Raw genomic sequence first — 15,483 nt, 5'->3', positions numbered from 1 at the left:
GAAAATGGAAATGTAACTAACCGCTACAACTACAAATGTGGTTTACAAATAAATATTTAAAAATATTTGATAAGAGGTATACAAATTAATCTTATACTATTTTGGTTATTTGTCAATTATTGTATTGCATTCTTTTGCTTTTTTGGTCAAACTTTAAATTTAATAAAGTTATATCAATTTTATATTGCAGACTATAATGGTCTTCTAACCCATGAAATCTATCAGAAGTTTTGTATACATATTATAAATGTTCAAAAAGTTAAAACTTTATATTAGACAAAACAATAATTACTACAATTAATATTGTTATGATCCTGAATGTTCAGAATTTTATGCATTCATTTATAAACATGATAAAATTAATATCACCTATTTTAAACTTATTTATCATTACTATTAATATTTATTTTTAATTTCTTAATTTTTTTCCATTTACTATAAAAAAACAAAATTCATTCATCTAAAAAATACCCTGTGCGTTGCACGAGTCATAATTCTAGTATATATATATCAACAATCTCACTTAAATGATTTTTCCCCTTTCTAGTTTGGCTCTCTAACAGTTTGCATTCTAAGTTAGTGTACAACTAATAGTGAACCTTCCCAACTAATCAACTTCACTTACAACAAGTCATCTAACCAAAAGTCTCAATACCATATAAGATCTCCAAACCGAAATTTCAACTAATTATAATGTCTTAAGTACAATCTTACTAATCCAATAAATCATTGATAGTCTTACGCACCTGTTCTAACTTCATCATCTTGTCATATAGCTAAGCTTATATCAGATTTCCTTTGTTTACCAATCTTTGTTTAGTACTAATATATTACAATTTATCCACTTTGGCTTATCTCAATTAATCATACTATTCTGTGTTTTCTCCTATCCCCATTACTGTCTCCATGCGAGTTGTACAACACCCCACTGTCGCTCCAGCTGTAGCCCTTGTTGTACCTAAGATATATGTCCTCTCCACTTCAACTCTCCAAATGTCATACTCCAATTTCCACATATCACCACCAAGTTTTCACATCCCTCTACTGCACCCAACTTTGTTCTCCTCACAAATCTACTCCTCCCCCAAAATCAAGACTCAGCAACAAAACCCCTCCAGTACACCTCACAGCCACACAATTTCCCCTTCTCTGTGCTTGCACCTGGCGACTAAACCATTACCGCCAGGCGGTGCTTAGGATTCTGGGAAACTCCAGAAATTCCAGCGCTATAAAGCCCACCTTGGACACTCCTCCATTTTGTTCTATGTTAGGTTCATCTTTCCGATCGTACACATGCTAGCAAGGGTACAAATTTTCAGCGTCGACCACATCTAACACAATTCCAGTGCAAATCACCACCCATTATCCAAAAATTCGTTAAAACATCACTTTGCCAACCCTACGTTCCATACTCACTGTTCATCGAATTACTCTATCAACTACGCCCAAAGTCAGAGATTTACTAATCTCGATCATCTCCTAAGAGCCACTCCTCGCTTTTGCTGGTCCACGCATGTCGCCTGGCGACAATTTTTCACTCCCCAACATTTCCAAAACGCGTTCCTCTAATGATTTTCATAATTTAACAGTCAATTGTACATCCCACGCTAGGAAATATCAATTCGGAAGAGTGCCTACAGGTACCCAACTTCAATTCGCACCTTAATCCTTATCAACTTGAAAACCCCCAATTTCTTAAACCCTAAACCGATGTTCCTACAATTTCCTTTCAATTTAACCCCCAATCACATGAAATTCGACGATACCTGGCATCTAATCATTCACCAATAGTTAGAATATCCCTTTTTCCCCATCAAAATCATTCCATAACCAGTAAAACTACAAAATTGAGTCACTATCCTCAGATCGCTTGGCGGGTATTCATCATCGCCAGGTAGTTCATGAAAAAACCTATAAACTGGGTGGATTAGGCTTGTGTCGCTTGGCGGCACGTTGCTTACCGTCAGGCGGTTCCTTAGCAGGAACCCAAAAAACCACACAAAATATATGAGTCGCCTGACGGCAGTTCATATCCCGCCAGGCGATTTTTGGAAAAATTTTAGAAAAACGAATTTCAATGCAAAAGAGGAATGATCATACATATACATGCTATAATTCATACAGTTACACATAAAACATAAATAGAATGTGGTTCAGCTCCCCTAACCTTTTTTCCATTGCTTAAAATTGGACTTTTGAGAGTTTCTTTTATCGCCAATGGCCTCCCTTTTTGCTCTCTCCCAATTCAGTTCCTTTGCCTCAATCACTACCAAAGTTTCACTCTTAAGATTCTAGGATTATATTATCACTCATCATGATCCATCATATTATTAAAATAATAATCAAGTAAATATCACATATATGGCACACATAGGACTTGAACCCAAGTCCTCTCACATAACCAAGTACTTTCAACCATTTTAGCTAATACTTTTCTACATCACATTAATTAACATTTAATGTTATAAAGGCTCCTCCTACCCACATTTATTAATTAATTATTTATTTATTTAATTAAATTTAGCGAATCTTACACCAACTGTGGCTGAAACACATGAATTTGTGGACTCGACAATGGAGAATAGATTAAAGGAAATGATTCATGATGTTGGAGTACAAACATTTGCTAAAGCTGTGTATGAAAATATGACTACAAATGCAGAGACCCCGTTGTACGCTGGTTCACCTAACTTCACACGGTTATCATCAGTGTTAAGGTTGATAAATTTGAAGGTATTAAATGGATGGAATGATAAAAGCTTCACAGAATTGCTTCAGTTGTTGAAAGAAATGCTTCCTGAAAGTAATACACTACCTGATCTAATGTATGAGGCAAAAAAGATACTTTGTCCAATGGATATGGAATATGAAAAGATTCATGCATGTCTTAATGGTTGTATTTTATATAGAAAATACAAAGATAGTGACAAAGAGAATAGTGATGAGGTCACAAAGCACGACCCTCCTTCGAAGGCAGTTTGGTATCTACCAATAATTCCAAGGTTTAAATGTATGTTTACGAATCCAAATGATGCTAGAAACCTTAGATGACATGCTGATGAGCGAAAATGTGATGGACTAGTTCGTCATCTTGCAGATTATGTGCAATGGAAGAACATTGATAAAGAATTTCCTACATTCAAAAATGAATCAAGAAATTTGAGACTTGGACTAGCTTCAGATGGAACGAATCCTTATGGGAATTTAAGTACCAATCATAGTTCATGACCCGTTTTGTTAGTGATTTATAACTTGCCTCCAAGTTTATGTATGAAGATAAAGTACACAATGTTATCTATGATGATATCGAGTCCATTGATTAAGGACATGAAGTTATGGGATAATGGGGTTGAATTTTTTGATGGGTTTGCTAATGTACCTTTCCAAATGCATGCCATATTATTTTGTACAATCAATAATTTTCCTACATATGGAAAATTGTCAAGTTATAGTGTGAGATGTCATAGAGCATGTCCGATATGTGAAGAAAACACATCATACGAACAGTTAAAGCATGAGAGGAATTTTTCTATTTGAATGCATATTCCTTTTAGGGTTAAGGGTTAATTACACGTACTTTTTTATATAGCTTTATTAAATATATAAATATAGTATATACAAGCTAGGCTTGAGACTTGCATTTGTGTCAGGATGGCCGAGTGGTCTAAGGCGCTAGACTCAAGTTTTGGTCTTTGAAAGAGGACGTGGATTCAAATCCCACTTCTGACATTTTAACAATATTTTCTTTACCGTTTTATATTTTTTAATTTACATTTATATTATTAGTGCAGAAAGATAAGAGAATGAATGACCACAATTGATCGAGCTTAGGAACTTAATTTGATTTTTGGAAATTTAGGAACTTAATTAATAAAGGTTTTTTACTTCACCACAGTGTGAAGATTACATTCCTCATGTCCAACGTGAAGAAATATCCTTTACATTTAGCATTATCATGAAGATATATTTAATAATATGTTTTTTGTGTATATATTTTTTATAATATTTGCACTTATTCAATTTTAAACTATTTAGAATAATATTTTAATTTTAATTTAACATATGAGAATAAATTACAGGAAAACATTTTACAATGATTCACCTTAGTTGAGAAGCACAAGCCCCTTTTTCATAGAGAATTTCTTTTATCCAAAAGAACTTGTTGACAGTGTTTTTATTAAAAACATTTGTGAAGAACTTTAACACTTTGTTAGATAAATCTTTTGATAAGTTTTGTCATTTGGCCAATGAACCTATTTGACAAATGAAAAATAGAAGCATTCTTTTAAAAATATCTTTCTCAAATAAGAAATGATTTCTTTCCAAGTTAATTTTACTAAAATCTGTATAAGTAGAGGATAAGAAATCAAAAGGAAAGACAATAATGAATCAAAACTAACAAAAGGTTAGAATCGTACTTATATTTAGTTTTCCATATCTTGAATTTCCTTCAAATATATCTAATCTCACGATCCTCCATAACAGAGAACAGAAACTTGTCAAAACTTTTGGAAGGTCCAAAATAATATAATTTTTTTATAATTAAACTAGATTATTAGTATAATGTTTCAAAAATAATTCTTTAAACTAAACAATTGGATCATTAGATTAGATTATTAGTATAATATTTTAAAATATATGAAGAAGTGGAATGTATCTGTTTTTATCTTCATGAATAGCTTTCCTTAAATCATTTAAAAATAAATAAATCTATTATTTTATTTTCCATCTATATAAATATTTTTTTTTCAAAATAATATTAGAATACAAATTTTATCTTATATATTCATAAAAAAATGAATTTGCAAAAGGCTTGTAAGATAAAAAAAATCATGTTAATAACTCTTCAACTAATATTTTATTATCAGGGAAGACGATAGAGAGTTACCTTCTTTTTTTAAGAAAGAAAGAAACAAATGAGAAATCAAAAAAAAAATGAGTGTGTCTAATTTTTTTTTCTTCAAAAAGAAAAAAGAAAACATATGAGAATGAGAGATGATACAATTTGTGAAAAATTAGAAAGACAATGAGAAAGAAATAAAAAATATCTTAATAAATATTTGGTTTAATGATATTTTTTGTTTCTTTATTGTCCAAAAATGTCTAGTTGGTTGTCTAATGTTTTCTTAGTCTCAATTTGTTGAAAATTGAAACGATTAATAAGGATGTTTTGTTTTGTTGGTGCAATTAACATAACCCAAGTGTATCAAAACTCTTTTGATTCGCTTCAAAAAATTTAATGAAAATAACCAAATTGCATCAACTTTTTCAAAAATCGAAACCAAATTGAGACTAAAAAACACTACATGACCAACTTTGTTAAGATTTAAAGGTTGTGTTTTATAAAAAAAATAAAAAGTCACACAATTTAATTTCCATTAATTTCTAAAATATACTACATATAATTTTTAAAAATATATAGAATTTAAAATAATTTCAAAAATATAAATATAATTTTAAAAAATTTCAAAAACATACATATAATTTAAAAAAAAATAAAAAATATTTGGGGGGGGTGGCATGGCCCCTCCCTGCCCTGTGAATGATTTGTCCCTGCTTTAATGGTTGTTTCTCCAACATCTCAAAACACTCAAATCGAAAACGTAGCCAAGTACCATACCTCCATAGGTGGAGCCTCATAGAAGCAGGGATGGGCCTAGGCCCCCCCAAATATTTTTGATTTTTTTCAAAATTATATATCCATTTTTTTAATTTTTAAAAATTTTGAAATTTTTAAAATTATAAATAGTATATTTTAGAAATTGATGATAATTAAATTGTGTCTCTTTATTTATTTTATAAAATACAATAGTTAATGTTAATAAATAATAAAAAATAAAAAAAATATATTTAGGTTTAATTAGTCTTCTAGTATCTGTTTTCGTCTAAAAATATCAAATTGTCACTAAATTGAAACTAAAAGAATTGGAAGATCAACTTACATTTTTGAAAACCGTAACCAAAAGAGTAATTAAATCAAACATTTATTAAAATATTTTTTATTTTCTTCTGTCATTGCCTTTTAAAATTTTAACAAAATTGTACTCATCTCTCACTATCATATGTTTTTTTTTAAGAAAAATGAAGTTAGACACATACTCATTATGTTTGCTCTCATTTCTCATCTGTTTCCTTCATTTCTCGAAGAAACAAAATGTAACTCCCTCTTGTCTTACTTAATGATGAAATATTACTTTAATAGTTATTAAAATTATTTTTTATCTCATGAGCCTTTTATGATTATAGAAGAAAAAAATCATGTATTATGTGTTTTTTTATAACCGATTTTTAATTGTGACTTGATTATAATATATTTTTCTTCTAATACTTATGTCACTCAATATTTTATTAGATTATGATAAATTAGTTTTTAATATATTTAAAAAAAAAGCATATAGATGAAGAATAAAATAATGAATTTATTTTGTAGAAGTAGTAAAAGGGAAGCTACACGTGAAAATGAAAACAAGTTAAATTATATTTCTTCACATCTTCTAAAGTATTTAAAGCATTATACTAATAATCCAATCTAACGATCCAATTGTTTATAGAAGAGTCATTTTTTAAAGTGTTATACTCTTGGTCAAGATCCGCCACTGCATACCTCTTCTTTCTTTTTGAAGTCCCACATTGAAGAGTTAACGGAAGATAGAGGGCTTATAAGCCTTTGACTTACAAGAGGGATTGCCAAGCTAGGTCGTGATAGCTTGTAATACAAACAGGAGTGTAAAAGGTGGTGGCACTTGTAATATTAGACTCAGAGTGGTGCCTATGGTGGTAGCCTGCTTCTCACTTGAAGAAAAGTGGTATCTCCTCCGGTACCACTAGTGCAAAATTCCCATTTTACCTCGCCTTATATGCCTCAGTTGGCCAAAAACCGAAGCATATAATGGTGCGGTGGTATTTTTGCAATTAGAGCCAAGTTTTAGGCCTCGGTTCTCCAAATACCCGAAGCCAAAAAGGGGTATAGGCCCCGGTTCGCTTAAAACGGGTGCCAAAGAGGGGTATAGGCCTCGGTCTAGTAGGACCCGAAGCCAAAAAGTGGCTGGAAGTCAGGGGTATAGGCCTCGGTCCAAGGAGACCCGGTGCCAAAAGGGGGTCAATGGCTTCAGTTCCTCTAACAACCGAAGCCATAGGGTTTATTTAGGGTTCGAAATTCGCGAACCCTTCTTCCTCCCCGCGCCAGCGCCTATCTAATTCCACTCTCTCTCTCTCCGCGAGCACGAGCCCTTCCTTCACTTTCCCTTTCTTCCTCCTTCACCGTCCGCATCCCGCGCCGCCGCGCGGATCACTTTTTCCCTCTGTGCTCCACAATAGGAGCTTCTGTCGGCGGATCCTTCGGAGGACACAATGGTGGGCATTGTGGTGGTCACGGACACGGGTCATGGTGGCGGCGGTGGTGACGAGGAACACAATAGTGAGGGAAAGAACGAGGCTTTAATGGTGGTGATGGAGGCGGGGAGGGTGTTGGACAGCGTGCTGGCGGATTTGCCGGTGGGATACGTGCAGATTCCTGTGGGGGTGGCGGGGCCGTTGCTGCTGGACGGGTTCGAGTACACGGTGCCGATGGCCACCACGGAGGGGTGCCTTGTTGCTAGCACCAATCGAGCCTGACATGTGAATTTATTTATAGCAATTTTTTTTCATCTATCCACAATTAAGTTTCATTAAATTATGTAACAATTTCATGTGGAAAGTGAATCACATTAAAGAGAAGCAGATAAGTAAAGATCATAAAAACTTTTCTTACATCTATTGGTTTTCCATTTATGAGACACACATAAGACAAGTCAAGAAATAACCTTGTCTTCGTAAACTTCTATCAAAACACATGTAATTTACCGAAATAAGTAGTACTACCTTGTAACCTAAGCGGGGTCATTAAGATGACGGAATACCAACTTCATTGTTGATTGTCTTGTCTTTTTATGACATTATTACTGCATCACGGTGTGGTAGCTCTTATGAGACCGACAGTAGTGGTTTCTCAAGAAATCTCATATTGTGAACGATGTGTACAACTACGTGGGTTCTTCATTAACAATATTGGATAAGGTGGATGTCTACACACAATCTTAAAAGAGCAGCGGGTGCTTTAACTCCGGATGACCTACACCTTATTGTGAAAAGGAGTAACGGACTACTAGAACTTGAAAAGTGATTCATGAACATTATGCTTGAACCATCTACATTCTTTCTTTTATGAAATCATCAATATGGAAGTTGAACAAACTATATATTAAAGCAATTTGTAGTATTGTACCTGTGCAGAAAGATGCAAACTAAGAAACAACATCAAACATTATTTTGGTTGTTACTTAACAATCTAGTAAATAGTTGAATTGATCATATGTCTTAGAAAGATAGAAAGCAATGGATTGATTTTTTTTTTCTTTTGTGATCTCTATGTTCTTCATTGACAAGAAGGTGGGTTTAACTTCTACCTTTTTTCCTTTTCTTTTTTTCTTTAAATGAGCTACAAGAAAGTAAAAATAGTTCGTAAACAAAGAGTATCCTTCATTAATCTTAAAATAAGATATAAACACATATTTGCATTTTATGATTTATCTTCCAGAATTCTATTTTTACAAAAAAATAATTGGAAAATATTTGATCGACAACCTAACTGTCCATCTACAAATAAAACGAGAAAAAGAAATAAAAATGGCAATTTGTAAGAGAAGCGATAGTACGAAATGAGAGGGAAAGAGAGAAACAAAGACGGTAACATAGGTTTGTTAAGAAATGTAAAGAGATACAAGGTTGTGAATGTGTGTTAGTGCATTTGAACCATATTTTTTCATAAGGGTTGGTATAATTTACCATTTATGCAATGTAATGTAAAACTCCCACATTGTGTGGAATGTGAAAGAAAAGAAACTTTATATAGTGGATGAAAAGGTTGTGTTCTCGCCGAGCTAAGTAACAAGAGCTTGTAACCCAAGTGGGGGCACGAAGGTGATGGAACAACTTTGAGGCTCCCTGGTTGGAGTTGTGGATGCCAAAAGTTGGCTTGCCCATTCCAAGTTGAGAGTTGGGTGATGGAACTTGTGTGAAGGCATAGGTCCCATCTCTCTTAGACAAGAGGGCACTGCGTGAGGCTGGTTTCACAGAGCAACGATTACCTTTACCTCCCAACAGTGGAGGGATAACAAGTTGTTGCAACCACCCTCAAAACAAATACTTAGGCAGCCTCACTTGCTTGGACCATCACCTTTTTCCAATTTTTATTCAACATTGCTTTAGATTTGAGATATTACTTAACACCTCTCTCTAATATCTAATTTTCCTTTCAAAGTTTTTATAGTTGATTCTCTCAAAGTAACATATATGAATATGGTCGATATAACTTCTACAATGATGCTTAGGTATGTCCACTAATTTTTTTATTCTCAATTATTGTCTGTTTATGATATACATAAAGTATACTAAAGTCCACTTTTATACTAATACTGACAAACTTTCTTTTTCTAACCAAAATATTATTTTTCTTCAAATTGTTTCAATATGATGTAGTTACCTATATTTTTATATATTCTATACACTGTTTTGGAGTATTAATGTATCACTTTTATATATTTAACAACCTTTTAAATTTGAGATGTAATAATTAAAACAAAAGTAAGGAAATAGGGTTTGATATGTTTGAATGAGTCTTTTTTATTTTACATATGCTAGTAAAAATTAAAATGGATTTTGTACAATGACATGATATTAAAAGGTTTAAGAGTTATGAATTCTGCAGTACTGTTATTTGTCACTATTCTAGATCTATTTCTTGGAAGACCAATCCCACAACCAATTAGAGAATTGGTAAGTTTTTGAATAATCCTCACACACCGAATGACATACAATAATTAGACAAATGTAACAAAACAAACAACTTAAACTTGAAAACTACTATAGGAAGAAAAAAAAATACTTATGAGAGTAGAAGAAGATAAATTAGTAGTGATGTTTAATAAGGCTTGCATCTATAACCAACAAAATTATGCAACCTAGCAATTGAAAAATAAGTGTTGCAAATTTTCAACAATCTATCTATTTTTCATTAAATAAACAAATTATAACATAAAAGAATAAATAAATAGTTTACATAAAACAAAATAAATAAATTTATCACGAACAAAGTGGATTTTTATATATTTAGCACCGTATGAAAATTTTCTATTTTTTCTTAGACACGACAAATATTTAAGAATCACACTATTTAAAATTAAAAGGAAGTGTATATTGTATATTTAGAAAAAAAAAGGTGAAAGTCTAACTTAATAGAAAATCGAATACCATTTTTCCATTTAAAAAATAATATTAATTTCCAACACGTCAATTTGGATAAGTTATTTGAGTGAGCCTGACATGTGAATTTATTTATAGCAACTTTTTTTCATCTATCCACAATTAAGTTTCATTAAATTATGTAACAATTTCATGTGGAAAGTGAATCACATTAAAGAGAAGCAGATAAGTAAAGATCATAAAAACTTTTCTAACATCTATTGGTTTTCGCATTTATGAGACACACATAAGACAAGTCAAGAAATAACCTTGTCTTCGTAAACTTCTATCAAAACACATGTAATTTATCGAAATAAGTAGTACTACCTTGTAACCTAAGCGGGGTCACTAAGATGACGGAATACCAACTTCATTGTTGATTGTCTTGTCTTTTTATGACATTATTACTGCATCACGGTGTGGTAGCTCTTATGAGACCGACAGTAGTGGTTTCTCAAGAAAGCTCATATTGTGAACGATGTGTACAACTACGTGGGTTCTTCATTAACAATATTGGATAAGGTGGATGTCTACACACAATCTTAAAAGAGCAGCGAGTGCTCAAACTCCGGATGACCTACACCTTATTGTGAAAAGGAGTAACGGACTACTAGAACTTGAAAAGTGATTCATGAACATTATGCTTGAACCATCTACATTCTTTCTTTTATGAAATCATGAATATTGAAGTTGAACAAACTATATATTAAAGCAATTGGTAGTATTGTACCTGTGCAGAAAGGTGCAAACTAAGAAACAACATCAAACATTAGTTTGGTTGTTACTTAACAATCTAGTAAATAGTTGAATTGATCATATGTCTTAGAAAGATAGAAAGCAATGGATTGATTTTTTTTCTTTTGTGATCTCTATGTTCTTCATTGACAAGAAGGTGGGTTTAACTTCTACCTTTTTTTCCTGTTCTTTTTTTCTTTAAATGAGCTATAAGAAAGTAAAAATAGTTCGTAAACAAAGAGTATCCTTCATTAATCTTAAAATAAGATATAAACACATATTTGCATTTTATAATTTATCTTCCAGAATTCTATTTTTACAAAAAAAATAATTGGAAAATATTTGATTGACAACCTAACTGTCCATCTACAAATAAAACGAGAAAAAGAAAGAAAAATGGCAATTTGTAAGAGAAGCGATAGTACGAAATGAGAGGGAAAGAGAGAAACAAAGACGATAACATAGGTTTGTTAAGAAATGTAAAGAGATACAAGGTTGTGAATGTGTGTGAGTGCATTTGAACAATATTTTTTCATAAGGGTTGGTCTAATTTAACATTTATGCAATGTAATGTAAAAGTCCCACATTGTGTGCAATGTGAAAGAAAAGAAACTTTATATAGTGGATGAAAAGGTTGTGTTCTCGCCGAGCTAAGTAACAAGAGCTTGTAACCCAAGTGGGGGCACGAAGGTGATGGAACAACTTTGAGGCTCCCTGGTTGGAGTTGTGGATGCCAAAAGTTGGCTTGCCCATTCCAAGTTGAGAGTTGGGTGATGGAACTTGTGTGAAGGCATAGGTCCCATCTCTCTTAGACAAGAGGGCACTGCGTGAGGCTGGTTTCACAGAGCAACGATTACCTTTACCTCCCAACAGTGGAGGGATAACAAGTTGTTGCAACCACCCTCAAAACAAATACTTAGGCAGCCTCACTTGCTTGGACCATCACCTTTTTCCAATTTTTATTCAACATTGCTTTAGATTTGAGATATTACTTAACACCTCTCTCTAATATCTAATTTTCCTTTCAAAGTTTTTATAGTTGATTCTCTCAAAGTAACATATATGAATATGGTCGATATAACTTCTACAATGATGCTTAGGTATGTCCACTAATTTTTTTATTCTCAATTATTGTCTGTTTATGATATACATAAAGTATACTAAAGTCCACTTTTATACTAATACTGACAAACTTTCTTTTTCTAACCAAAATATTATTTTTCTTCAAATTGTTTCAATATGATGTAGTTACCTATATTTTTATATATTCTATACACTGTTTTGGAGTATTAATGTATCACTTTTATATATTTAACAACCTTTTAAATTTGAGATGTAATAATTAAAACAAAAGTAAGGAAATAGGGTTTGATATGTTTGAATGAGTCTTTTTTATTTTACATATGCTAGTAAAAATTAAAATGGATTTTGTACAATGACATGATATTAAAAGGTTTAAGAGTTATGAATTCTGCAGTACTGTTATTTGTCACTATTCTAGATCTATTTCTTGGAAGACCAATCCCACAACCAATTAGAGAATTGGTAAGTTTTTGAATAATCCTCACACACCGAATGACATACAATAATTAGACAAATGTAACAAAACAAACAACTTAAACTTGAAAACTACTATAAGAAGAAAAAAAAATACTTATGAGAGTAGAAGAAGATAAATTAGTAGTGATGTTTAATAAGGCTTGCATCTATAACCAACAAAATTATGCAACCTAGCAATTGAAAAATAAGTGTTGCAAATTTTCAACAATCTATCTATTTTTCATTAAATAAACAAATTATAACATAAAAGAATAAATAAATAGTTTACATAAAACAAAATAAATAAATTTATCACGAACAAAGTGGATTTTTATATATTTAGCACCGTATGAAAATTTTCTATTTTTTCTTAGACACGACAAATATTTAAGAATCACACTATTTAAAATTAAAAGGAAGTGTATATTGTATATTTAGAAAAAAAAAGGTGAAAGTCTAACTTAATAGAAAATCGAATACCATTTTTCCATTTAAAAAATAATATTAATTTCCAACACGTCAATTTGGATAAGTTATTTGAGTGAGCCTGACATGTGAATTTATTTATAGCAACTTTTTTTCATCTATCCACAATTAAGTTTCATTAAATTATGTAACAATTTCATGTGGAAAGTGAATCACATTAAAGAGAAGCAGATAAGTAAAGATCATAAAAACTTTTCTAACATCTATTGGTTTTCGCATTTATGAGACACACATAAGACAAGTCAAGAAATAACCTTGTCTTCGTAAACTTCTATCAAAACACATGTAATTTATCGAAATAAGTAGTACTACCTTGTAACCTAAGCGGGGTCACTAAGATGACGGAATACCAACTTCATTGTTGATTGTCTTGTCTTTTTATGACATTATTACTGCATCACGGTGTGGTAGCTCTTATGAGACCGACAGTAGTGGTTTCTCAAGAAAGCTTATATTGTGAACGATGTGTACAACTACGTGGGTTCTTCATTAACAATATTGGATAAGGTGGATGTCTACACACAATCTTAAAAGAGCAGCGAGTGCTCAAACTCCGGATGACCTACACCTTATTGTGAAAAGGAGTAACGGACTACTAGAACTTGAAAAGTGATTCATGAACATTATGCTTGAACCATCTACATTCTTTCTTTTATGAAATCATGAATATTGAAGTTGAACAAACTATATATTAAAGCAATTGGTAGTATTGTACCTGTGCAGAAAGGTGCAAACTAAGAAACAACATCAAACATTAGTTTGGTTGTTACTTAACAATCTAGTAAATAGTTGAATTGATCATATGTCTTAGAAAGATAGAAAGCAATGGATTGATTTTTTTTCTTTTGTGATCTCTATGTTCTTCATTGACAAGAAGGTGGGTTTAACTTCCACCTTTTTTTCCTGTTCTTTTTTTCTTTAAATGAGCTATAAGAAAGTAAAAATAGTTCGTAAACAAAGAGTATCCTTCATTAATCTTAAAATAAGATATAAACACATATTTGCATTTTATAATTTATCTTCCAGAATTCTATTTTTACAAAAAAAATAATTGGAAAATATTTGATTGACAACCTAACTGTCCATCTACAAATAAAACGAGAAAAAGAAAGAAAAATGGCAATTTGTAAGAGAAGCGATAGTACGAAATGAGAGGGAAAGAGAGAAACAAAGACGATAACATAGGTTTGTTAAGAAATGTAAAGAGATACAAGGTTGTGAATGTGTGTGAGTGCATTTGAACAATATTTTTTCATAAGGGTTGGTCTAATTTAACATTTATGCAATGTAATGTAAAAGTCCCACATTGTGTGCAATGTGAAAGAAAAGAAACTTTATATAGTGGATGAAAAGGTTGTGTTCTCGCCGAGCTAAGTAACAAGAGCTTGTAACCCAAGTGGGGGCACGAAGGTGATGGAACAACTTTGAGGCTCCCTGGTTGGAGTTGTGGATGCCAAAAGTTGGCTTGCCCATTCCAAGTTGAGAGTTGGGTGATGGAACTTGTGTGAAGGCATAGGTCCCATCTCTCTTAGACAAGAGGGCACTGCGTGAGGCTGGTTTCACAGAGCAACGATTACCTTTACCTCCCAACAGTGGAGGGATAACAAGTTGTTGCAACCACCCTCAAAACAAATACTTAGGCAGCCTCACTTGCTTGGACCATCACCTTTTTCCAATTTTTATTCAACATTGCTTTAGATTTGAGATATTACTTAACACCTCTCTCTAATATCTAATTTTCCTTTCAAAGTTTTTATAGTTGATTCTCTCAAAGTAACATATATGAATATGGTCGATATAACTTCTACAATGATGCTTAGGTATGTCCACTAATTTTTTTATTCTCAATTATTGTCTGTTTATGATATACATAAAGTATACTAAAGTCCACTTTTATACTAATACTGACAAACTTTCTTTTTCTAACCAAAATATTATTTTTCTTCAAATTGTTTCAATATGATGTAGTTACCTATATTTTTATATATTCTATACACTGTTTTGGAGTATTAATGTATCACTTTTATATATTTAACAACCTTTTAAATTTGAGATGTAATAATTAAAACAAAAGTAAGGAAATAGGGTTTGATATGTTTGAATGAGTCTTTTTTATTTTACATATGCTAGTAAAAATTAAAATGGATTTTGTACAATGACATGATATTAAAAGGTTTAAGAGTTATGAATTCTGCAGTACTGTTATTTGTCACTATTCTAGATCTATTTCTTGGAAGACCAATCCCACAACCAATTAGAGAATTGGTAAGTTTTTGAATAATCCTCACACACCGAATGACATACAATAATTAGACAAATGTAACAAAACAAACAACTTAAACTTGAAAACTACTATAGGAAGAAAAAAAAATACTTATGAGAGTAGAAGAAGATAAATTAGTAGTGATGTTTAATAAGGCTTGCATCTATAACCAACAAAATTAT

The 15,483-nt window shown here is 31.8% G+C and overlaps 4 non-coding genes across 4 annotated transcripts; all 4 read left to right on the top strand.

Moving 5' to 3' along the window:
• The first annotated feature begins 3,645 nt into the window (after nt 1–3,645).
• TRNAL-CAA (transfer RNA leucine (anticodon CAA)) lies at nt 3,646–3,729 on the top strand. Its single transcript has one exon. It is a non-coding gene; the product is annotated as a tRNA-Leu (tRNA).
• A 5,183-nt stretch (nt 3,730–8,912) lies between these two features.
• Nucleotides 8,913–9,218, top strand: LOC146881735 (signal recognition particle RNA). The gene has a single exon (XR_014986775.1).
• Nucleotides 9,219–11,657: 2,439 nt separating this feature from the next.
• On the top strand, nt 11,658–11,963 carry LOC146881734 (signal recognition particle RNA). The gene has a single exon (XR_014986767.1).
• Nucleotides 11,964–14,402: 2,439 nt separating this feature from the next.
• Nucleotides 14,403–14,708, top strand: LOC146881733 (signal recognition particle RNA). The gene has a single exon (XR_014986756.1).
• Nucleotides 14,709–15,483: the final 775 nt, after the last annotated feature.

Source organism: Vigna unguiculata, chromosome 11 (assembly GCF_037176805.1).
Source record: "Vigna unguiculata cultivar grain cowpea cultivar isolate G323 ecotype 2 chromosome 11, ASM3717680v1, whole genome shotgun sequence".
NCBI lineage: Eukaryota > Viridiplantae > Streptophyta > Magnoliopsida > Fabales > Fabaceae > Vigna > Vigna unguiculata.
Note: the sequence above shows the minus strand (reverse complement) of the source record. Positions and strands in the feature narration are given on the sequence as shown.